The following is a 25,921-nucleotide window of genomic DNA, read 5'->3' as shown; positions in this document are numbered from 1 at the left end:
TCACTTCATCCCCAACTTTTTTTTTTTTTTTTTTTTTTTTGTGGTACGCGGGCCTCTCACTGTTGCGGCCTCTCCCATTGCGGAGCACAGGCTCCGGAAGCGCAGGCCCAGCGGCCATGGCTCACGGGCCCAGCCGCTCCGCAGCACGTGGGATCTTCCCGGACCGGGGCACGAACCCACGTCCCCTGCATCGGCAGGCGGACTCTCAACCACTGCGCCACCAGGGAAGCCCCATCCCCAACTTTTGAGCAGACTTCCAAAATTCATTTAGATACATGATTAAGGGTAGGCAATAAAAATTAAAAGTTACTATAAATTGTGAGATTTTTTTCATTAAAAATATATTTTTCAATAAATATATTTGTAGAAAAGAATTTAACCTTGCCCAAAAGAGAATCTGGCCTTTGCCCTTGGTTCCTCAGAAGAAATCTCTAGGCCCTTGGAATGTCATGCCTGATACAGTGTCTTTGTTTGCCTTGGGGCCCTGAGTCACTCTGGATAGTCTAACAATGTGACTTAGAGTGGGGGCTGGCTGCATCAGTTAGTAACAATGTATTTAGAATGGGGGCTTTAGGTCATGTGGTATCAGTTGACCTTTGGAGAGACTGAAGACAGAGATCAGCCAGCTGGGCAATCAGTCATGCTTACATTACAATATAATGTCATGCTTACATTACAATATAAACGTTGGACATCAATATCAGGGGAGCAGCACTGGTTGGCAATATTCAATGCTGATTGTCATACATTGATACCAGGCAAGTAATGCTGTCCTGCTTCCATGGGGAAAGGACAACTGGAAGCTCCATGTTTGGTACACTCCTGGACTCTGTCCCATGTGTCTCTCCCTTTGGCTGATTTTAATGTGTATCTTTTCCCTGTAATAAACCATAACCATGAGCATAACAGCTTTTAGTGAATTCTGTGAGCCCTTCTAGTGAATTATCAAACCTGAGGGTAGTTTTGGGAACCCCTTAAAACTGCAATTGGTGTCATAAATGATGGCGGCCTTGTGTGTACTCTTCCCTCTAACTTCACAGTTGACTTAGCTTTCAAGATGAATGGTCTTGTTTTGCTTATATTTTATTAGAGAAAGCAAGCCCTTTTCTAACAGTTATTTTAAAGATTACAAATAGTTTTCAACTCAATCAAAGGGATCCAGATCCACAAATAGTTTGAATCTTATACATGCTGTTTAAATTGACATAACTGTGTTCACTTTATTTATTACATTTCTCTTTGGCCTCTTTGACCATGATATTGTTGAGATGAGAAACTGTGTCTTCTTCCTCATTATATTTCCAGTTCCTAGCATATACAGATATGCAGGTGGCATTTAGAAATGTCGAATGGCAAATAGATGGGTGTATGGGTGAATAGGTGGATAGAAGGATGGAGAGGTGGATATATGGATATATGGATGGATGGTTGGGTGGGTTAATATTATAGTTTTTCAGTTACAGTGAGATGTGCAACTGCCTAGTGAAATTCCTGTGAGTGAGGATCAGAATGAGCACATTCCTGTTCCACCCACCCCCCCAACCTTACCTGTGTCTAGATAGCAAGGTCTATACAGAAGTTTAGTAGGGAGTATTAGGGAAAGGCTTCCCTATATGTCTAAATTTTCCCAGGCTCAGAACCAACCAGAATAGTGTGAGAAAAGGAAGAGTTCAAACCAAAACCATTCAATGAACACCAGCCCCAGACATGGTCACAAAGAGATAATACAGCCCTGGACTTCCAGGCAAATGTCTAGGTCAGCATTAAAAAAGTTTTGTGTTGATTTTTTAAACCTGATATTTAGCTGTTTTCATTGTTACTTCTACTAATACCTTCTATTAATTGTCCTACAATGTGCTTAATATTCTATAGCTTCTTATTTACTCCTCATTTCTACCCACTGGGTTCAATATTATTAGCACTATTTTACAGATGAATAAACTGAAGCTTGGGGAGATTATATTACATGTGCCAGGCCAACAACTGCAAGCGATACAGCCTCACTGTGAAAATGACTCTAAAGTTCATGTTAGTTCTGCTATACCATATCATTTGGACTCTTCCTTTTTGTGAGTGTTTAGCACATTTAGCCACATGCAAGAAACTTCTAGAAATTATGAGCAACAATAAAATAAATAAGGTCCTGTCAATAAGGAGCATATGATCCAACATAGGAGAGAAGGAGCATGCACGTAGGATGGTCCAAAGCAGACAATGAAGCAGGTTGACCAGCAGGAGAAAGCACCACAGTGATCCAGAAATGATCCCTGGTTAGTGTGGCCAGAGAAGAGTTCCTGAAGGGGGCAGCATCTAAACTTGTGCTCGAAGAAGCAGGTTTTATAGAAATAAATTTGGGGTATTCCAGGCAGAAAAAACACAACGAAGAAAATCAGGGTAGAACAAAGCATATTAGGGCATACCAAGTAGACCAGTTCGTGTAAAGTACACAGTGTATATTTTGAATCAGCTCTCTCTCTCTCAATAGTTATACACACTTGGTTACATCTTTTCACTTTCTGGAGCTAAAGTTTTCTCATTTATAAAACCATAAAAATAACACCGAGCTCACTGTTTGTTGTTCTGGTTGAATAAAGGAACAAGAGTGGTACAAACACAATAAATACATATTATTTTTTGTTGGCAGTGTAGACCTAGAATTTCTCAACTGCAGCCAGTTCTGTCCCCAGCTCTGAAATTTGTGGACATGTATGTTGTTGCCACAATGCCCGGAAGATTCTCCTGGCATTTGGTGGATGGGCTCGATGAGGCTAAATATTCTGTAATTCTTGGGACATTATGATATAACAAAGAAAGTTCCTTCCTTTGGGCCAATATTGTTTGCATGGAGAAATATGGGAAAGAAGAATAAAAGAAAAGGTTGAAGTAAGATGATTTTATATAACTGTAAGCTTTGAATACATAGTTCACTATGATAGACAAGGATGAGCCCATGAACTTCTCAAGCAGGAATTAACAACATCAATGCTTTCGGAAGATTAACATAGGAGGGAGTCACAGGATAAACCAGAAGTAGGGGAGACTGCTGAGAATGTTATAAATTGGCAGGTGTCCACCAATGCCTCAGCATGAAGCACTAGAGGCTTGATAAGTGTGTCATAGAGTCTTCTCAAACCCCCAAGAAGCTCGTGGCAGATTAGAAAGGAAGCACTTCTTTTAACACCTTAATGCGAATTACAAAAAGCCTCCCCTTCCTCCAGGTGGACACTGCCCTGTGCCGGGATACATGACTTGAATTTTAGCCCCTTTATCTCTTGAGAGAGTCACCTTTTTCAGTGGTGCTCATGGTACAAGAAGGAATGAAAAGGAAGGGTCAAATTCCAGAAGGATCACAAAGGAAGAGGTAAGAAATGGGTAACTGATTGCAACTGGGGAAAAAAAAAGAGAAAGAGCCAGAGCTGATTCCTCTGTGAAGCCTGGAGAAATTTACAATGGTGATGCCATCATTAGAAAGATGTAGGTCAGAAAATGTTTGGGAGGTGAGATTATAAATTTAGTTTTAGACATTTTGAGATGAAGGTGCCTTCTGGACAACAAAAAAGAAATGCGTTAAGGCCACTGACTGCAACAGAGCAAGAAGATTGGGACTGAAGAGGACTGCAATAGAGAGGTTAACTGCTATGACAAATGAGCACACAAATTTCTAGTGACTCAAACACAGTAGAAGTTATTTTTGTTATTATTGTCCATAAAACTGTCCAAGGTCAATATTCCTGGGCAGGAAAAAGCTCTCTTCCACATGGTAAATCAGGAACCTGGGTATCTTCCATCTTTGGCTTTGTTTTTCTCCTGCGAACCTTCATTATCATCTGTATCCATCCCGCTAAAGGGAAAAGGAGAGGGTAGGGGAGGCACACCCACCTCTTAAGAACCCTGGCCCAGAAGTGACACATATATTACTTCAGCTCACATTCTGTTAATGACTCACGTGGCCACATCTAACTGCAAGGGAGGCTAGGAAGTGTAATCTATCATGTGTTCAGGAAAAGAGGACGTATTTTGTGAACAGCCTGCAGTCTCTGCCCCAGGGGAGACCTAGCCCTCCTCTCTTTAAGTAAAAGTTCTATGAAGGCAGAGACAATGTTGGTCTTCTCCACTCTGTCTCCATCACCTTGTATAATACGTTGTCTGACACCTAACAAGTGTGCAACTTTTGTCAAATAAATGTATAGCTGAAACTATGGGTGTGGAAAAAATTTCAAAAAGAGAAATTATATAAAAAGAAGAAAGATAGAGGATATTTTAATAGCAAAAATTATTTTGTATAGTTATTGCTGTTGCTACCATTTGTGGAGGACCTGTTAATACCTAACCTTCACAACAACCTTGCAAGATTGTAGATTCTATTCACCACATTTTAAATATGAGGGAAACTGTACCTCGAAAACGTACACCACTAGAAAAGTTCAGAGTCAGCATTTAGCCCCCAGGTCTTCTGATTCTTCATTCCAAAATCTTTCTAGAACACCAGGTTCCATTTAGTGGGGGGAAGGATGTGAAACTTTGACTATTGTGTTGCACCCTAGAAGGAGAGAGATGTTTTGGGAAAACATGGAACTATCGCAAAGGTAAGTCAGGTGACTTGGCAGATTTCGCTTTCTTGGGTTACTTTGGGACATTTTCAGAGCTGCTTGGGAAATCATGAGCCACTCCATATATAACCAGTATTGAATGTCATGCTTTGTTGCTTCATTCAGCAAGCCTTCCCAAGAGAACTCCCAGCTGTTGCTGCCGACCTTAACTTGGCCGCTATGTTGCGGTAACTTTGGCTTTTCTGTTTCTGAGACTTTTACCATGTGATGGCTTATTACTTGTCTACCTTCTTCAGCTGCCACCTCTGCTGATGTCACATAAATGCCACCTGCCCCTCAACAATAAGGAAAACGAGTGCCTCATCAACTAAGGTTTTACCCATCCTTCTAAGTTTCACTAAGTGAGAATTCTAGGAAATTTCCTATTGATTTTATCTTCTAGAAGTTCCTTGACCCTCTCCACTTTCCTTCTCTTCACAACTTCTGCTAGCAGCTCTCCCCTGAACCATTTTAATAGGTTTCTAACTGGTCTTCCTTTATCTGTTCTTATCTCCCCTGTAATTTATCCTCCACAATACAGCAAGAGTGATTTTTTTTTTAATGTTCATATGGTCTTGTCACCTTTTTGCTAAAACACTTTAAGAACTTTTGCTAAAACACATTAAGAACTTTCTTTGGCCTTAGTACAAAGATCAAAATCCTTAGCAAGGTTTTAGACCTTGCAAGATCCAGACCGACCTATCTCATGGGACAATTCCTTTCTTAACTTCTGTGCCCTGGACACACTGGCCTTTTTTTGGGTTCTCACACGTGCTGTGCTTTCTTCCCATCTTAGGACCATCACACATGCTGTCCCTCCTTGCTCCTTACCTAGCTGTCTCCTATTCATTCTTTGTATCACAGTTCAACAATTACCTCTTCACAAGGTTCTTCCCTATTGCTTAGTTAAATCAGGTCTCTCAAGGCACCGTATTTTTTTCCTTTACAATATAGATCACAATCTGTAATAATAGAATGGTGTGTGTGTGTGTGTGTGTGTGTGTGTGTGTATGTGTGTGTGTGATTATTGGGTTAATGTCTATTTCCTCAACTATTGTATCACTAATACTAGCACAATGCCAGTTGGCACTTAACAGGAATTTGTTGAACGAGGAAATGAATGATTTTGTCATTTTAAAAAACAGAATGTGTTTTTCTGGGGGAACAGTCTACACCACGTAAAACCCTTGGAAGAGGACTTTCAAATTTGAATCATTGTGTCGTATTGTTCCTTGTTTGTAACTCAGGGAGTAATTTTATTTTAAATAAAAAGATTCTGTGGTTGAAAAGTCAATAAATTAGTATGAATCACAGCAGGAACAACAAAAATTAAACTTCATAGTATTGGTGACATTCTCTTCTGAGTATAAATTTGTACTATTCATATAACATTTATTAGTAAAAAGGTGATCCTTTAATGTGCTTTTCTGCTCATCTAGATTTACAATATTTAAAAGTCTTTGTTCTTCAAGCTTTACTTTTCCTTTAAGAATTTTCAATCCAAAAGTTTAGTAAATGAAGTATATATACAGCTCATGAACATATTTTAAGACTTTTGGGAAATACTCAAAACAAAAGCTATTTTCAGGATTAGGAAATAGCTTGTCTGAATATTGCCAAGTGAATTTGGAATAACCTTTCTGTGGGATGCAATGAAAAAGCAAGGCAAGAACTTCAACATTCTCAGTTCAAGGTTACAAGGAAATGTGAGCAAAAAGTGTTTCTCATCCTGTTAACACTCAGACACACAGAACATAAAAATGGTATCTTCTTTCATTTAAAAAAATTTTTAAACACACAGGGAAACTTTGACCTTTTGCCTTTTAGCTTCTCTGGGAGAGACTCATATAGATTTTGATCTCTTTTTCTCCTTCCCAACTTCTTACTGTGTATTTAATGACCCTTGGCTACCTGGGCATCCCACTGTATACATATGAAGTGAGTTGGCACTGGGAGAGAAAAGCAGGCAGCCAGATGCTGTGTGTATAATGGGTAGCGATGCTGTTATGTCAGGGCTTCCCTTTTGGCTGCCAGCTGAAGGAGAAAAGAAAATGCTTCATTCATAACACGTTACATATAAATGCCTTTTCTAAAAACGGGCAAAGAGAGATGGGTGCTGGCAGAGTCAGGCCAGATAGTTACTCAAGGCAACAGAAAATTATTAGACAGGGATGACTACAGCTCATAAGAGCTAGGAACCTTATTCTGAAGGGTCTATGTCTTGAATCAAATGTTTTGCTCTATAATAAAGAACTTCAGAGCCCTAAGGACTATTTTGTTTATATGAAAACTACTAACTACTGTAAGGGTGTTATACATAAAATAAGTGTATTATATAAATAAAATAAAGATTTTAAATAAAATTAAAGTGTTTTTAGGGAGTGATCGCATGCAGAAATAACTTACTTTACAAACTGAACCCAAGACTCGAAGGGAATTTCAGGTTAAACCCAACATGGTGGGGCCAGCGCCCCTACTGGCGAGGTGAGGCACTGCACACTCCGATGCCCGCCTACATTAAGTACATTTGCCAAGAACTGGGCACTAAAGTCAGGGTATTTCCTAGAAACACGGGGCCAGCATGGTGCAGTGGAGCAGGGCAGTTGCAGAGAGAACTGACAGTAAAGACAAAACCGAATTTTTTTTCTAAAAATGTTTTCACTGGGTAAAAAGGAATTCTCCTGTGAAAACACTCACCGTCTGTGGCGGTCTTGGAGCTGAAAACCCTGTCCGGCTCTTTGCCAAGGCTTCCCCATTAATGTACTTGGGCAAACTTCCTCCTAGAAGAATACATCTCAGTTTTTAGAAAAGAACCTTACAGAGTATACAATCCAGCTCATTCATTTTACAGGTAAAACATTATAACCTAGAACTAGACATGGGGAAAATACATTTATTCAGTATGCTATTAAATATTATTACATGTATTCACTATGCTACTAAATGCAAATAAATCTATTTATTCAGTATGCTATTAAATATAGAAATAAATACATTTATTCCATGCACTAATAATTTTGTAAATTGAAAAATAATATGTTAGGGGCTTCCCTGGTGGTGCAGTGGTTGAGAGTCCGCCTGCCGATGCAGGGGACGCAGGTTCGTGCCCTGGTCCGGGAAGATCCCACATGCCGTGGAGCGGCTGGGCCCGTGAGCCATGGCCGCTGAGCCTGCGCGTCCGGAGCCTGTGCTCCGCAATGGGAGAGGCCACAGCAGTGAGAGGCCCACGTACCGCAAAAAAATAAAATAATAATAATAATACTATGTTGAAGTGAGAGGCTGAAAGAAAGCTGAGTAAGTGATGTTTTTTGAGGAAATCTAATGAAGTTCTACTTACAATTCACAAAGAATGAATATTGTATACAGCAGGAGAGGCCAGCTATGATAGGACAAAGCTAATTAAAAACTAATTACATTCTCAAATTAGCCAAGAAACTACAGCAGCTCTTACTTCAGAAGCAGTGTCTCTTTCCTAAATTTAGCTTCTTTGGAAGTAGGAATAGTCTAATATCTTCAATCATGAGAAAACCAAAGCACAAGTTCCTGAGATCACACAGCTACATGAGTGGCAAAATCAGGACTCAGGCCATTTTAAGGCATGAAAAATCCAGATCTTCATTTAAGATACAGCCTCTGTCCTGTATGTTGGCCCCTCAAATCCCATTCTTCTATAATGTTTTCCTTCTTTGAAAGTGATCATAATATCCTCTATTTTCTCATGTTTGTATAGTACTTTGTATATATCTGTTTCTACTTTTAAGAATCTATTAGCATTTTATTGGTTGAATCATTAATTTTTTATTCCTAAATATATAAGTAAATTAAAGACTATTGGTTTGGATAAGCTAAACTGCTGTAACATATAGGAAATTTTTAGTGAATTAAAAGCAATTGAAATGTATTTCTCACTCATGCAACAGTTCCGGGCTGGTAACCATGGTGGTGGGTCTCTCTCCTCAACCTATTGTGTGCCTTTTCTATTCTCTATGGATGCAGCATCATCTTCACCTAGCTGGCAGAAGCCGAAGGAGAGCCTAAAGGACCCACACACACACTTCTGAAAAGTCCCAGCCCAGATGTGCACAAGTCACTTCCACTCCATCCAAGGGAGAAAGAGAAGTGAATTGTGGGTGCTTGCTTGCCTACTGTCCTTTCACTGAAGCAGAGGAGGGACGTTGGTAGCTAGCTGACAATCTTTGCCACAGTCACTCTCTCAAATCCATCACTTAGGGCTTAAGTCTTAAGTAATGGGGGAGAAGGAATCAAATCTACAGCTGCATTTTATTCCTCAGATTTCTTCAATTTGTCTATAATATATTGAGGGTCCAATCTGAGCTAAATACCATAATAATAAATCCCTAACTTCTCAGAGCATATATCCACTAACAAAGAACACAAGGCAGTGTACAATTAAATACAAGCTGCACAAATCAGATTTAAAAAATCAAAGACATACTCAAAGTTAAACTGAAATTAACTTTCAATATTACCCAAGCACAAAACTTCTACTTATTTTTTCAAATTAATCAGTCAGTAAGTTAAAACACATGCCCTGAACACAGACTTTGCTCAGGGTACCATCTTCAGCCATGCTGTGAATATAAACAAATACAATATTTGCATCCTGACCTTAAAGAGTTCCCTCTGTAGTCGGAGAACTAAAAATATAAGGCTGTATATAATTTCTTTCTCAATTTTAAAATCTGCAGTGCTGCTGTTACACATCTAAGCTAAAGACACTACCTTATTATATATAAAGCCTGTCTTTCTTATTGGTTTTTGTTTTGTTTTCTTTTGTATGGTTTTTATGCTTAAAGAGTTTCCTATCAAATATTTCAGGTATATGTGATTCATTCTTTGTCTCCCCTATCACCAGTTCTCATTGTAGACAAAGCAAGAAGTACCACAGTCTTGGTCTAATTACAGCTTAGCCAAATGAGTACATACTGAACAGTGTCAGCCCAAATCAACAGGCCACCCACCACGAGAGTGAAAAAGAAGACACTGGTTCCTCCCACAGAGAACTGGAAGAGCTTTTGATGGAAAGAGGAGATAATCGTGTTTTGTCATTGGCAAGTGCAAATAGTGCCTAGCACAGCGACCCATAGGCCATAATATTTAACAAATATTCCTGAAAGCATGATAGTGAAAAGAAAAATAGTGGTTAGACGGAGGTATGGCACAGTATCTTCCTCCACACTCCCTCCCCATATTCCTGAAGGAGTAATTCTAGGAAGAACCTAGTGGAGAAAAAAATACAGTTGCTTATGGATATGTGACTGGGCTTTTTGAACTAAGATTCAAAATACTTTTAAATTAAAAGGTTGTGAAACTCTTAAGTTTCAAAATATTAAAACATAATACCTCTTTTCTACTCCATCCTAACACTAGTTTTTCACTTAGCAAAATTCCTACTTAGTTTTTAAGTATTGGTTTAAATTTTGCCAATTGGAAGCAAATAAAAACTTGCGGATGTGCTCTAGATAAGTGATTCTCAAATGGGAGTTGGTAGGAGTGTATCAGCATCTCAACAAGATAATGGAGCTAGGAATGTATGGCTTGGAAAACTTCCCCAAACTGACTCTACAACGCCTCCACCCTCGTCCTCATTCAGAGCTACCATTTGAGTTGTTACTTAATAATTTAAGAATGAACTGCTGTCATAGATGTAGAAGACTGAAACAAATGGCTGTGAATGAAAACAATGGCCCTTGGAATGTAAATCGGTGCAGCCACTATGAAAAATATTAAGAATAGAAGTTCCTCAAAATATTAAAAATAGAACTATCATATAATCCAGCAACTCCACTCCTGGGTATACAGAGCTTCCTTGACTCACAACAGGGTTATATCCTGAAAAACCCACTGTAAATTGAAAATATCCTAAGTAGAAAATGAATTTAATAAACACAACCTGCTAAACATCATACCTTAAACGTGCTCAGAAGACTTACATTAGCTGACGGTTGGGCAAGAGTTATCTACAACAGAGCCCATTTTATAATGAAGTGTTGCATATCTCATGTAATTTAGTGGATACTGTACTGAAAGTGAAAAACCGAATGGTTGTATGGGTAGAGAATCATTGTGAGTATGATTGCCCTCATAATCGCGTGACTGACTGTACCCTGTGGTTGCTACCAATGCTCAGTATCACAAGAGAGTGTCACTCTGCACACGGCTAGCTGCGTGTCTTCTTTGAAAAGATCAAAATTCAAATGCGAATCACTTTCACACCGTCATAAAGTTGAAAAGTCTTAAGTGAAACCATTGTAAACTGGGGACCTTCTATATATCCAAAGGAAATCAAATCATCATCTCCAAGAGATCTCTGCATCCCATGTTCATTGCAGTGTTATCTACAATAGTCAAGACACGAAAACTAAGTGTTCACTGACACTGAGTGGATAAAGAAGATGGATATATATGTGTGTGTATATATATCTGTATATATACAGATATATATACACACAATGCAGCCATAAAAATGAAGGAAATCCTGCTATCTAGGACACCATGGATGGACCTTGAGAGCATTAGACTAAGTGAAATAAGCCAGACAGAGATAGACAGACACTGTATAATCTCACTTACATGTGGAATCTTAAAAAAAACCTGAACTCATAGAAACAGAGAACAGATTGGTGGTTGCCAGAGGTGAAGGGTGAAAGGTGGGGGAAATAGGTGAAGGTGGTCAAAAGGTACAAACTCAGTTATAAGATAAATAAGTCCTGGGGATGTCATGTACAGTCTGGTGACTGTAGTTAACAATGCTCTGTTGTATATTTGAAAGTTGTTAAGAGAGTAGTAGTAGGATCAATAACCATATCTTTTACTTAGGAATAAAACCCATTTTTAATTTCAGAAGTGACTTTAAATTGTTTGTGATTATTTTTTAACATAAGTTCATTGATTACTACCAACTTTTTCTGAGCCTTCAAAACTACTTGCTGCCCTGGTGTTTCAAAGTTAACTTATATTTCTATTATTTTTTTTAGGTAAAAAGCAGGACTCTCTCCAGAGTTTAAGATAAACAGCAGACTCACGTTTTTTGGTAGTCAAGTACCACTCTTCTCTATGCCTGATACCCACAACATAAAAATTAGTGATTGCAACGATATTAGCCAATGTCTTAAGTATATCATTAATTCAATGGATGATGCTGAGAGTAATGATATTCCAAGATAATAAATTATAGAAGGAGGCATTAAGCCAAATACTGAACAAATAACCAATTTTTAACTGTCTAATATATACAGAGGTTTTAATGAATGGCTAGGTCATCTTTGTAGGAACCCATCTCAATTATTAAATAATATCCAATAAACTCCTTCCTTATTCAGTTTGGCTTTGTAAAGGTTTATTTGTATAAATCTAAAGTAAGCCAAAGTGCAAGAATATACAATGGGGAAAAATCAGTTTCTCTAATAAAAGGTATTGAGAAAACTGGATAGCTACATGCAAAAGAATGAAACTGGACCACTTTCTTACACTTATACAAAAATTAACTTAAAATGGATTACAGACTTAAATGCAAGACCTGAAACCATAAAACTCCTAGAAGAAAACAGGTGGTATGCTCTTTGACATCACTCTTAGCAATACTCTTTCAGATATGTCTCCTCAGGCAAGGGAAACAAAAGCAAAAATAAGTAAATAGGACTTACTCAAACTAAAAACTTTTGCACAGGAAAGGAAACCATCAACAAAATGAAAAGGCAACCTAAAATGAAATGAAAAGGCAGCTAAAATGTCATGGCTGGTCATTTCAATTGTTCCCCTGAATATATTCTTCAACTTTTCATCCTCCTATGCTTTGTTAGATTTGCTAGGACAACTTCCAACTATGGTTAAGTGTATCTTTCCAACGTTTCAAACCAGCCCACCTCCAACGGAACATAGATGGAGAAAAATATACAATTATGTCAAATCTCCAACAGCTCTTTACCCATCCTCACTTTCAGTGGGTGACCTTGGTTACTATTTTAATGAGAAAAATAGAAGTAATCAGAAGTTCCACAAGCTGTCACTCCAACTGTGTATTTCCATCATATATCCACATACGTTTTTCTATCCTGTTTCTATAAATGAACTGTGTGAGGTCCTATCAAAGCTCAACGCCCCCATTTGTGTACCATATCCCATCCCTTCTCAACTATTAAATGTGGTCTCTCCAGCAATTCTCCCCTCTCTCTTCTGCCTCATCATTTCCCTCCATTTTGGATTATTCCCATCAGCATATCAATAAGCTGTTATTTCGCCCAACATACTAGAAAACATTTTTGACCCTATTTCCCTTTTCAGCTCTCATTTCTCTTCTCCTCATTATAGGAAAGCTCTTTGAAAGAATTACCTACACTTGCTATCTTACTTTTCTCCTACCATCCTCTCTTGAACCCATCTCATTCGAGCTTTCCTCCCCACTTAAACCGCACCTGTCGGGGTCATCGGTGACCTCCACATTGCTGCATCCCGAGGTCAGTTCTCAGTCCTCACCCTCACTTGACTTGTCACTATGGGACACAGATGATCATCCTTGAAGGACTTTTTTCGCTTTGCTTCCAGGACACCACACCTCTTGGTCTGCCTCCTGTTCTACTGATTGCTCCCTCTCAGTCTCATTTGTTAGTTGTTGGACTACTCCAGAGCTCAGTTCCTGGACTTCTTATCTTTTCACTCCCTTGGTAATTTTGTTCAGTCCCAGACTGATGACTCCCAAATGTGTATCCTGAGTCTATATCTCTTCCTTGAACTCTAGCCCCTTATATCCAACTGGCAACTTGAGAGTTCCACTTGGATGTCTAATATGCATCTCAAAAATCTTACGTACCAAAACTGAACTCCGGGTTACTCCATAACACATCCAAAACTTTCAACTCTAGCAAGTGTCCCCATCTTAGTTATTGCCAACTACATTTGTATTAGTCAGGCTAAGCTGGCTTATGCTGCAGTAATAAGCAACATGAACATTTTGCTGGCTTCCAACAACAAAGGTTTATTTCTTGATACATATCCTCTGTGTGTATCCTGCAGTTATAATGCACAATGGCTTTGCTCTAGGAACCAAACCGACAGAATGTGCTTTAGCTGGAACATTGTTGGTTTTGTAAAGAAGGAAAAATGATGTGGCAAGTCAAATGCTGGCTCTTAAACCATCTACCTACTTATTATGGGTCAAGCAAGTCGCATGGCCTCCCAATTTCAATAGGACAGAGATGTATTATTCTCCCACAGGAAGAGACTCTATATTTAAAGAAACTGAAATATTTGGTAAACAGTGAAACAATCTATCCCACCAGTCCTCCAGTTACTCCAGCTGAAACTTTGGCTACTCTCTTTTTCTCAAATCCAATCCATCAATAAATCAACAAATTTATAAACCACTTAGTGCTAGCATCCTGGCTCAAACCACCATCTATCGATTCCTTACTGGTCTTCCCTGTAAGACCAGTAAGAGACAGAGAACAGGGACTTCCCTGGCGGCACAGTGGTTAAAAATTTGCCTGCCAATTCAGGGGACACAGGTTCGAGCCCTGGTCCGGGAAGATCCCATATGCCGCGGAGCAACGAAGTCCATGTGCCACAACTGCTGAGCCCATGTGCCACAACTACTGAAGCCTGTGTGCCTAGAGCCCATGCTCTGCAACAAGAGGAGCCACTGCAATGAGAAGCCTGCGCACCACAACGAAGAGTAGCCCCCGCTCGCCACAACTAGAGAAAGCCCGCGTGCAGCAACAAAGACCTGTTGCAACCAAAAATATAAATAAGTAAATAAATAAAATACACAACAGAAAAAAAATAGAGAGAGAAAAATGACTGAATTAGTTAATACTCAATAAACATTTATTTAATGAATAAATTAACGAGTGACACAAACCAGGGAAAGTTGAAGAACTCCAGCAGGGTTTGACGTAATTTAAAGATGTAACGAAAACTATGGTAGACATTAATAAATATTGTGCAGTCACACAAACTCAAGTTGCTTGCCAAGTTATTTGTCTTGAGTTAGAGAAAATAAAAATAATCTAAGTGTAAAAATAAAATAAAAAACACCAAAAGTGTTATTTCTAAAACTATTTTATTAATGATCAAGGCAAAAGAGTAAACTTGCCTATTTGATTAAATAAAGACTGCTTAATTTAAATCCAAATTTGAAAGTGTATATATTTTAATCCTTTATCTCTACCAAAGCAAAAAGGTAGTATACCATTTCATAAATAGCTGTACAATTCTTGGTAGAAATCAAAACTCATTTTACCTCTGACTCCAGATTAAAAGGAAAGCCTTTCAGCCAGATTACTTACCTGCTTTCTAGTCTGACTTTGCCCTCTAGTAGGGTTTCTCAACCTTGCCACTATTCACATTTGGGGATGAGTAATTCTTCGGTGTAGGAGGCTAACCTTTGTATCATAGGGTGTTGAGTGGTATCCCTGGCCTCCACCCACTAGATGCCAGTAGCACATCCCCAGTTGTGGCAAAAAAAATGTCTCCAGACATTGCCAAATATCCCTGGGGGGAGGAGGGTGTTCATATCAGTCCCAGTTAGGAATCATTGCCATAGAGCTGTGACAAGACTATAAAGTTAGCACTCCTGTATGAACTCAAGCTGTAACCCATGAAATGCATTGTGGGATTATTATGGAAATATTATACCAAAGCAAGAGAGCAGATCTTACCTGTATGATTTAAGGAAATACTGAAAATTCTTCCCTTGAAAAACAGCATCCCTGATTTTTTTTTTCCATAGCATTACTTTGCTTTGGCATTTTAGAAAGAAGTTACCTGGAAAGTAAAAGTTATTATTAAGCCATTTTGGTCATAACACTTTAATGACAGTCTGGGAACAGAGCTCAGGACCAAGAAAAAGACAAAAAAAGAAAAAAAAAAAAAAAAAAGCTTTAACAGGGAGAAAGAAAGGAAAGTCCACAACATGAGAAGAAGCAGTCTCTGCAGTAGGGAATCTTATTTATTTAAGGAAATACACAAGGTCTTTGTTAATGGTGAGAAATAGAGGATGAACCTCGGAGGGAAAATTCTATTTGTTGACAATATTTAGAATGGTTCTGTGCAGTAGCATCTACTTAGGAAAGAGTAAAACTGAAATAATCAATTTAAAATAGTATGACAGTTTTGAACAATATTAAATAACAAATTTTACCATTATTATGGTCTGTGCTAATACTTCAAGTTTAATAACTGAAAATGGAATTATTAAAAAGTAACTGGAACTCAGACATAAAAGCATTTTTTTGTGGTAGTTTTTTTTTTAAAACATCTTTATTGGAGTATAATTGCTTTACAATGGTGTGTTACTTTCTGCTGTATAACAAAGTGAATCAGCTATACATATACATACATCCTCATGTCTCCTCCATCTGGTGTCTCCCTCCCACCCACCCGATCCCACCCCTCTAGGTGGACACAAAGCACCGAGCTCATCTCCCTGTGCTATGCGGCTGTTTCCCACTAGCTATGTATTTTACATTTGGTAGTGTATATATGTCCATGCCACTCTCTCGCTTCATCCCAGCTTACCCTTCCCCCTCCCCATGTCCTCAAGTCCATTCTCTATGTCTGCGTCTTTATTCCTGCCCTGTCCCTAGGTTCTTCAGAACCATTTTTTTTTTAGATTCCATATATGTGTCTTAGCATGTGGTATTTTTTTTTCTCTTTCTGACTTACTTCCTTCTGTATGAAAGTCTCTATGTCCATCCACCTCACTACAAATAACTCAATTTCGTTTCTTTTTATGGCTGAATAATACTCCATTGTATATATGTGCCACATCTTCTTTATCCATTCATCTGTCAATGGACACTTCAGTTGCTTCCATGCCCTGGCTATTGTAAATAGTGCTGCAATGAACACTGTGGTGCATGTCTCTTTTTGAATTATGGTTTTCTCAGGGTATATACCCAGGAGTGGGATTGCTGGGTCATAAAGTGGTTCTATTTTTAGTTTTTTGAGGAACCTCCATACTGTTCTCCATAGTGGCTGTATCATTTTACATTCCCACCAACAGCGTAGGAGGGTTCCCTTTTCTCCACACCCTCTCCAGCATTTATTACTTGTAGATTTTTTGATGATGGCCATTCTGACCAGTGTGAGGTGATACCTCATTGTAGTTTTGATTTGCATTTCTCTAATGATCAGTGATGTTGAGCATCCTTTCATGTGTTTGTTGGCAATCTGTATATCTTCTTTGGATAAATGTCTATTAAGGCCTTCTGCCCATTTTGGGGTTGGGTTGTTTGATATTGAGCTGCATGAGCTGCTTGTATATTTTGGAGATTAATCCTTTGTCAGTTGCTTAATTTGCAAATATTTTCTCCCATTCTGAGCGTTGGCTTTTTGTCTTCTTTATGGTTTCCTTTGCTGTGCAAAAGCTTTTAAGTTTCATTAGGTCCCATTTGTTTACTTTTGCTTTTATTTCCATTTCTCTAGGAGGTGGGTCAAAAAGGATCTTGCTGTGATTAATGTCATAGAGTGTTCTGCCTATGTTTTCCTCTAAGAGTTTTATACTGTCTGCCCTTACATTTAGGTCTTTAATCCATTTTGAATTTATTTTTGTGTATGGTGTTAGGGAGTGTTCTAATTTCATTCTTTTACATGTAGCTGTCCAGTTTTCCCAGCACCACTTATTGAAGAGGCTGTCTTTTCTCCATTGTATATTCTTTTTTTTTTTTTTTTTTTGTGGTACGCGGGCCTCTCACTGTTGTGGCCTCTCCCGTTGTGGAGTACAGGCTCTGGACGCGCAGGCTCAGTGGCCATGGCTCACAGGCCCAGCCGCTCCGTGGCATGTGGGATCCTCCCGGAACAGGGCACGAACCTGTGTCCCCTGCATCAGCAGGCAGACTCTCAACCACTGCGCCACCAGGGAAGCCCTCCATTGTATATTCTTGCCTCCTTTATCAAACATAATGTAACAATATGTGCGTGGGTTTATCTCTGGGCTTTCTATCCTGTTCCATTTATCTTTATTTCTGTTTTTGTGCCAGTACCATATGGTCTTGATTACTGTAGTTTTGCAGTATAGTCTGAAGTCAGGGAGCATGATTCCTCTAGCTCCATTTTTCTTTCTCAAGATTGCTTTGGCTATTCAGGGTCTTTTTTGTTTCCATACAAATTGTGAAATTTTTTGTTCTAGTTCTGTAAAAAGTGCCATTGGTAGTTTGATAGGGATTGCATTGAATCTGTAGATTGCTTTGTGTAGTACAGTCATTTTCACAATGTTTCTTCCAGCCCAAGAACATGGTATCTCTCTCCATCTGTTTGTATCATCTTTAATTTCCTTCATCAGTGTCTTATAGTTTTCTGCATAGAGGTCTTTTGTCTCCTTTGGTAGGTTTATTCCTAGGTATTTTATTCTTTATGTTGCAATGGTAAATGGGAGTGTTTCCTTAATTTCTCTTTCAGATATTTCATCATTTGTGTATAGGAATGCAAGAGATTTCTGTGCATTAATTTTTTATCCTGCTACTTTACCAAATTCATTGATTAGTTCTAGTAGTTTTCTGTTAGCATCTTTAGGATTCTCTATGTATAGTATCATGTCATCTGCAAACAGTGACAGCTTTACTTCCTCTTTTCCAATTTGGATTCCTTTTATTTCTTTTTCTTCTCTGATTGATGTGGCTAATGCTTCCAAACTATGTTGAATAAGAGTGGTGAGAGTGGGCAACCTTGTCTTGTTCCTGATCTTAGTGGAAATGGTTTCAGTTTTTCACCATTGACAATGATGTTGGCTGTGGGTTTGTCATAGATGGCCTTTACTATGCTCAGGTAAGTTCACTCTATGCCTACTTTCTGGAGGGTTTTTATCATAAATGGGTGTTGAAAGCTTTTTCTGCATCTATTGAGATGATCATATGGTTTTTCTCCTTCAATTTGTTAATATGGTTTATCACATTGATTAATTTGCATATACTGAAGAATCCTTGCATTCCTGGGATAAACACCACTTGATCATGGTGTATGATCCTTTTAATGTGCTGTTGGATTCCGTTTGCTAGTATTTGATTGAGGATCTTTACATCTATGTTCATCAGTGATATTGGCCTGTAGTTTTCCTTTTTGTGGCATCTTTGTCTGGTTTTGCTATCTGGGTGATGGTGGCTTCGTAGAATGAGTTTGGGTTGTTCTTCCCTCTGCTATATTTTGGAAGAGTTTGAGAAGGATAGGTGTTAGCTCCTCTCTAAATGTTTGATAGAATTCGCCTGTGAAGTCATCTGGTCCTGGCTTTTGTTTTTTGGAATATTTTTAATCACAGTTTCAATTTCAGTGCTTGTGATTGGTCTGTTTATATTTTCTATTTCTTCCTGGTTCAGTCTCAGAAGGTTGTGCTTTTCTAAGAATTTTTCCATTTCTTCCAGGTTGTCCATTTTATTGGCATAGAGTTGCTTGTAGTAATCTCTCATGATCTTTTGTATTTTTGCAGTGTCAGCTGTTACTTCTCCTTTTTCATTTCTAATTCTATTGATTTGAGTCTCCTCCCTTTTTTTCTGGATAAGTCTGGCTAATGGTTTATCAATTTTGTTTATCTTCTCAAAAAAACAGCTTTTAGTGATCTTTGCTCTCATTTCCTTCAATTTTTTTCATTTATTTCTGATCTGATCTTTATGATTTCTTTCCTTCTGTTAACTTTGGGGTAGTTTTGTTCTTCTTTCTCTAATTGCTTTAGGTGTAAGGTTAGTTTGTTTATTTGAGGTTTTTCTTGCTTCTTGAGGTAGGACTGTACTGCTATAATCTTCCTTCTTAGAACTGCTTTTGCTGCATCCCATAGGTTTTGGGTGGGTGTGTTGTCATTGTCACTTGTTTCTCTTTTATTTTATTTCCTCTTTGATTTTTTTATTTCCTCTTTATTTCCTCTTTGATTTCTTCAGTGATCTCTTGGTTATTAAGTAGTGTATTGTTTAGCTTCCATGTGTTTGTATTTTTTACAGATATTTTCCTGTAATTGATATGTAGTCTCATAGTGTTGTGGCCGGAAAAGATACTTGATACGATTTCAGTTTTCTTAAATTTGGCAAGGCTTGATTTGTGACCCAATATATGATCTATCCTGGAGAATGTTCCATGAGCACTTGAGAAGAAAGCGTAATCTGCTCTTTTTGGATGGAATGTCCTATAAATACCAATTAAGTCCATCTTGTTTAATGTATCATTTAAAGCTTGTGTTTCCTTATTTATTTTCATTTTGGATGATCTGTCCATTGGTGAAAGTGGGGTGTTAAAGTCCCCTACTATGATTGTGCTACTGTCAATTTCCCCTTTTATGGCTGTTAGCATTTGCCTTATGTATTGAGGTGCTCCTATGTTGGGTGCCTAAATATTTACAATTGTTATAGCTTCTTCTTGGATTGATCCCTTGATCATTATGTTGTGTCCTTCTTTGTCTCTTGTAATAGTCTTTATATTAAAGTCTATTTTGTCTGATATGAGAATTGCTACTGCAGCTTTCTTTTGATTTCCATTTGCATGGAATATCTTTTTCCGGCCCTTCACTTTCAGTCTGTGTATGTCCCTAGGTCTGAAGCGGGTGTCTTGTAGGCAGCATATGTATAGGTCTTGTTTTTGTATCCATTCAGCCAGTCTATGTCTTTTGGTTGGAGCATTTAATCCATTTACATTTAAGGTAGTTATCGATATGTATGTTCCTGTTACTATTTTCTTAATTGTTTTGGGTTTGTTATTGTAGGTCTTTTCCTTTTCTTGTGTTTCCTGTCTAGAGAATTTCCTTTAGCATTTGCTGTAGAGCTGCTTTGGTGGTCCTGAATTCTCTTAGCTTTTGCTTATCTTTAAAGGTTTTAATTTCTCCATTGAATCTGAATAAGATCCTTGCTGAGTAGAGTAATCTTGGTTGTAGGTTTTTCCCTTTCATCACTTTAAAGATGTCCTGCCACTCCCTTCTGGCTTGCAGAGTTTCTGTTGAAAGATAAGCTGTTAACCTTATGGGGATTCCCTTTTATGCTAATCGTTGCTTTTCCCTTGCTGCTTTTAATACTTGTTCTTTGTATTTAATTTTTGATAGTTTGATTAATATGTTTCTTGGCGTGTTTCTCCTGGGATTTATCCTGTATGTGACTCTCTGTGCTTCCTGGGCTTAATTGACTATTTCCTTACCCATATTAGGGAAGTTGTCAACTATAATCTCTTCAAATATTTTCTCTGTCCTTTTTTTTTTCTCTTCTTCAGGGATCCTATAATTCGAATGTTGGTGCATTTAATGTTGTCCCAGAGGTCTCTGTGACTGTCCTCAATTCTTTTCATTCTTTTTTCTTTATTCTGCTCTGTGGTAGCTTTTTCCACTATTTTATCTTCCAGATCACTTATTCGTTTCTTCTGCCTCAGTTATTATGCTATTGATTCCTTCTGGAGAATTTTTAATTTCATTTATTGTGTTGTACACCATTGTTTGTTTGCTGTTTAGTTCTTCTAGACCCTTGCTAAACATTTCTTGTATTTTCTCCATTCTATTTCCAAGATTTTGGGTCATCTTTACTATCATTACTCTGAATTCTTTTTCAGGTAGACTGCCTATTTCCTCTTCATTTGTTTGGTCTGGTGGGTTTTTATCTTGCTCCTTCATCTGCTGTGTATTTCTCTGTCTTCTCATTTTGCTTAACTTACTGTGTTTGGGGTCTCCTTTTCTCAGGCTGCAGGTTCGTAGTTCCCATTGTTTTTGGTGTCTGCTCCCAGTGGGTAAGGTTGGTTCAGTAGGTTATGTGGGCTTCCTGGTGGAGGGGACTGGTGCCTGCATTCTGGTGGATGAGGCTGGATCTTGTCTTTCTGGTGCGCAGGACCACATCCAGTGGTGTGTTTTGGGGTGTCTGTGAGCTTATTATGATTTTAGGCATCCTCTCTGCTAACGGGTGGGTTTGTGTTCCTGTCTTACTAGCTCTTTGGCATATGATGTCCAGTTCTGTAGCTTGCTGGTCATTGAGTGGAGCTGGGTCTTAGCGTTGAGATGGAGATCTCTGGGAGAGCTTTCACCATTTGATATTACGTGGGGCCGGAAGGTCTCTGGTGGACCAATGTCCTGAAGTCGGCTCTCCCATCTCAGAGGCTCAGGCCTGACACCTGGCCAGAGCACCAAGACCCTGTCAGCCACACGGCCAAGTACGTGGGGAGTTTGTTGCCTTTGGGGAAGTCTGAGGTCTTCCGCCAGTGTTCAGTAGGTGTTCTGTAGGAGTTGTTCCACATGTAGATGTAGTTTTGATGTATTTGTGGGCAGGAAGGTGATCTCTATGTCTTACTCCTCTGTCCTCTTGAAGGCGCCCTGAAATACTTTTTAAATCTACTTTTAAATGAACTCCTCAGGTCTCAAAACTTTTAAAAAAAACAAAAAAAACCTTCTTAAGCCTTTTATGATGAAAGTTTTTTTTGTTTGTTTTCTTTTTTTCTGGCAATTGTTCAATTCTCAGGTTTAATGTTTTTCTTAAAAAGTAGTAAGATAACTGATTATGCCAGAGAGAAACTCTTACTATGTAAACAGAACAACCAGCAATGCTGGCTCACTTCTTTGGAAATCAAACACAAGAGTTTTTAGACAGACATTTTAAAGCATTTGGTGACTTTCAATAAATAGTCTTTTAACTACTTATAAAAATTATCAACTTAGGGCTTCCCTGGTGGCGCAGTGGTTAAGAGTCCGCCTGCCGATGCAGGGGACATGGGTTTGTGTGCCGGTAAGATCCCATATGCCGCGGAGCGGCTGGGCCCGTGAGCCATGGCCGCTGAGCCTGCGTGTCCGGAGCCTGTGCTCCGCAACGGGAGAGGCCACAACAGTGAGAGGCCCGCGTACCGAAAAAAAAAAAAAAATTATCAACTTATTACACTTTATATTTCTTTCCAAAGAAAAGCATTGTGGCATTGAAATACATATGGTTTCTATGATTTAAATCTATTTTTTAGTTATAAATAGTAATTGGGGGACTGGAATAAAACAATCTAAATGCTCATATCATTAGAAATTTTATTCCAGTTTGTGGAGTAATTTAAACCTCCTCAACTTCATCTACTTTTGTAGTGAAGCTACATTCAAGGAGCAAAACTGATTCATCTGAGTTTCATTTTCTATCTTCACCCTGAAAAAAATACACAAATAAATTACAATAGGATCAAAAGGCAGAAGTTAATGGATAGTTTTAAAACTTCGTTGAGGGCTTCCCTGGTGGCGCAGTGGTTGAGAGTCCGCCTGCTGAAGCAGGGGACACGGGTTCGTGCCCCGGTCCGGGGGGATCCCACATGCTGCAGAGCGGCTGGGCCCGTGAGCTATGGCCGTTGGGCCTGCGCGTCCAGAGCCTGTGCTCCGCAACAGGAGAGGCCACAACAGTGAGAGCCCCACATACCGAAAAAAAAATAATAATAATAAAATAAACTTCGTTGATCTCTTGGGTCTACAAATTGGATAACAATTCTCTAAAATTTTGCCCCAGTCACAATTACGTGTACTTTAAAATCCTCTTAGGCTGACATTTAAATATATATTGACAACCAAAAGAAGATGTGCCTTCATTTGTTTCAAAAACTCTTGAAATACGCTTTTGTTTAATATGTCATTTTTACATGTTTACATTTTATACGATGATTCAAAAAAATAATTTTTAAACAAAAAAAAAGAAAAAGCTCCTCCATCAGTAGTCTGAATTGAGGCTTTGAGTTGCAGAAGTAAACTGTGAATACAGCCCAAGTGCTCAAGTATCCGTTAATAGAGGATCTCCATTTGTCTGCCAAAGTTGATTTTTAAAGGAACTGTGTTAAGAAATACAGCAAAAAGAAACGTGCAAGAGCTTCTTGCCAAACTGCTTGCAATGTGCATATTCTTGAGTGATTTTTAAAGTCTCAGCTTTTATTTAGCTGTATTTCCAACTGTTTAGTTAATCTTTATTGACTTGTGTATAATTCTCAGGAATAGGAATGTATCTGTGACTTGAGAGAAGCTTCCTGGTGTGCTAAAATGGCTTGTTTACTTTCCTGTGCTAATTCTCATGCCTAGTTAGGGATCTGGAGGTTTGGAAGGCCAAAAACAGTCACCTGGAATACTGTTCCCAGGGGAGTGGGTTACAGCTTCTACACGCATGTCCTATTCGAATCCTAGAAAGAGCTGTTTTTGTTTTATTTGGGTTAGCACTGGTCAATTCTATTGTTTGTCACTAGAGTTCAAAACCAAGAGCTCTGAAGGCAGCCTGTAGGACAGGAAAAAAATGAGCCAGAGAAACCATGAGATGCATGACACAAGTGCAACTGTAAGGTAGGACACTGTGATGAGTTGAACACAGAGATAATAGGGTAAATGTGGTTTTCGATTGCACAGTGACAAAATATTCAAACTAAAACTATCTCAAGCGGAATTATCAGTACATACATTCTTGCCAAACAAAAGCAAAACCAACAGAAGAAAACAAAAATTTGTGCTGCATCCCCATCTCAGTAATGTCAAAAACCCAAGCCATATCATCTCCAATTTTAACCCCACTAAACGTGAGCATCAGTCATCAAGTCTTGTTGATTATGGCTCAAAATGTCAAATGAATCCTCTCCTCACCATTTGCATTGTCACTGCCTTGCTTAAGGTTTTATCCCTTTTTCAGTCACATGTATCATGACAGTCTCTACATTTCAACTCATACTCTTGCTTCAACAGACTATGCACATGGACTAGAAACACTACGCTGCTCCTTCAGTTGAAGCTTAGTTACCTCTATTCATCCTTCAAGGCCCCCTGCACCCCATACTTGCAGAAGAATCAATCCCTCTTTATAGCGTCTCCCTAGTAATATATTGGTATTGATACCATAGTATTACCACGTGCATTAGACTTAGATGAAGATAATTTGTATTTCTCTCATTAGACAATGCTTTTTACTGAGAACAGGACTTATTCAATTTTCTGTATCCAACCCCCGTAACAGTGTCCAACATCTGATTAGTGGTCCATAATTTATTTTAGTTTAAATAACCAAGTGACCACAGAACAACTGGTTAAACAACAAAGTATGAAGAGTAGCAACTTGAGGTAAATGTATTCATTGATAACTTATTTAGGATTTAGTTTGGTTTCAGTGCTTTTCACAATCTTTATCCATGTTTTACAATACTTCTGTAAGCTAGGGATCAATTCATGTTAGAAGAAACTCAAGGAAGAAAGTGACTTTGAGTGAAATCTTCATTCTTAGTAGGTGTGCTTGATAAAACATCAGAGCTCCTCCATCCTAAAAAGTGTGCAGTTCTGGGGCATCGTGTTACTTTATGCCTTATGTTATCTCAGAACGCAAATGAGAGCTATTCCATGAAACAACTTCACTCAGCATTGAAGCAGCATCACAAAGAAAACTGATGATAGAAAAAATTAATAGAATTCACTTCCTGTATGTTAAACCTGCTCTTATTTTACATTGAATTTATTTCCCTAAATAGAAGAGCTTCCCGTATGCCATTTACGTGTTTCATCAGAACAAGAAATACCGGTTGGCTAGAACTATAATGGTATTTTCTTTTCCTCAATGTCATAGGAAATATTTAAGTACCTCTCTATGGATCCTTTTCTAAATACTGTACATAACAGGTTAAGAAACCACGAAAAATCTTTTAAATATTTATAGCGTCTATAAATAGTAGCAATATTTAACATTTAATACTATTATAAATGTTATATGTATTTACTCAAATATTACTAAAGCCCTTTTAGTGAAGAATTAGTTTTAGCTGCACCTTACAGATGAGGAACATAAAGGTCAATAATTTGAAAGTGCTAGGAAGTGGCAGAGCCTGGAATCCAACCCAGCGTGTGTGGATCCAGAGTCTATGCACTTCATCGCCATCTGAGCAGGGGGAGTGGAGAAATGCTACCAAGTAGTTCTGCCAAATGACATTATTCAGTAACAACATGTATACCTTTAAATGTTTTTGTTCTTTCCACTTTTAAACTGTCCGGTATATATGTGTATATACATACATATATATGTTTTACTCTGAATTATCTAGAATCTTTTTCCTAGGATGGAGAAATATACAAAACATATCAATACATTTTGAAGAGGAAGGGAGTAAGAAGACACTTTTAAATATTCTAGAAGTCTTAGATATTACAAGTTTAGATATCATGAGATTAAAGAAAAATAACCACAATTTAAAAAACTGTCCTAGGAAGAAAAGAGGTGGGAGTTCAGTACGCTAACATTTTAATTCTCAGTCTCGGGGGAAATTGAGTTTTCATGAATGCTGTGAGCCCTTCTCCATTAGCAATGGATCCTGAGCATGCCCTGCCTTCTCTTATGCCCTCAAGTGAGAACTGAGTTATGACTGGTTGTCTTCGGAAGAAAATGGCTATT

The 25,921-nt window shown here is 38.4% G+C and overlaps 1 long non-coding RNA gene across 2 annotated transcripts in view; it reads right to left on the bottom strand.

Annotated features, from left to right (window-relative positions):
• Positions 1-710: 710 nt before the first annotated feature.
• Positions 711-25,921, bottom strand: part of LOC137204519 (uncharacterized) — a 110,706-nt gene continuing 85,495 nt past the window's right edge. The window contains exons 4-6 of one of the 2 annotated variants that reach the window (XR_010933674.1): positions 7,287-7,369; positions 4,398-4,540; positions 711-878 (exon numbers count right to left, since the gene is read on the bottom strand). This is a non-coding gene — a long non-coding RNA (uncharacterized lncRNA). Of the gene's footprint in view, positions 879-4,397; positions 4,541-7,286; positions 7,370-22,549; positions 22,676-25,921 lie in introns of those variants that run through there. The other variant, XR_010933673.1, reaches the window with a different exon arrangement.

Source organism: Pseudorca crassidens, chromosome 13, assembly GCF_039906515.1.
Source record: "Pseudorca crassidens isolate mPseCra1 chromosome 13, mPseCra1.hap1, whole genome shotgun sequence".
Lineage (NCBI taxonomy): Eukaryota > Metazoa > Chordata > Mammalia > Artiodactyla > Delphinidae > Pseudorca > Pseudorca crassidens.
Note: the sequence above shows the minus strand (reverse complement) of the source record. Positions and strands in the feature narration are given on the sequence as shown.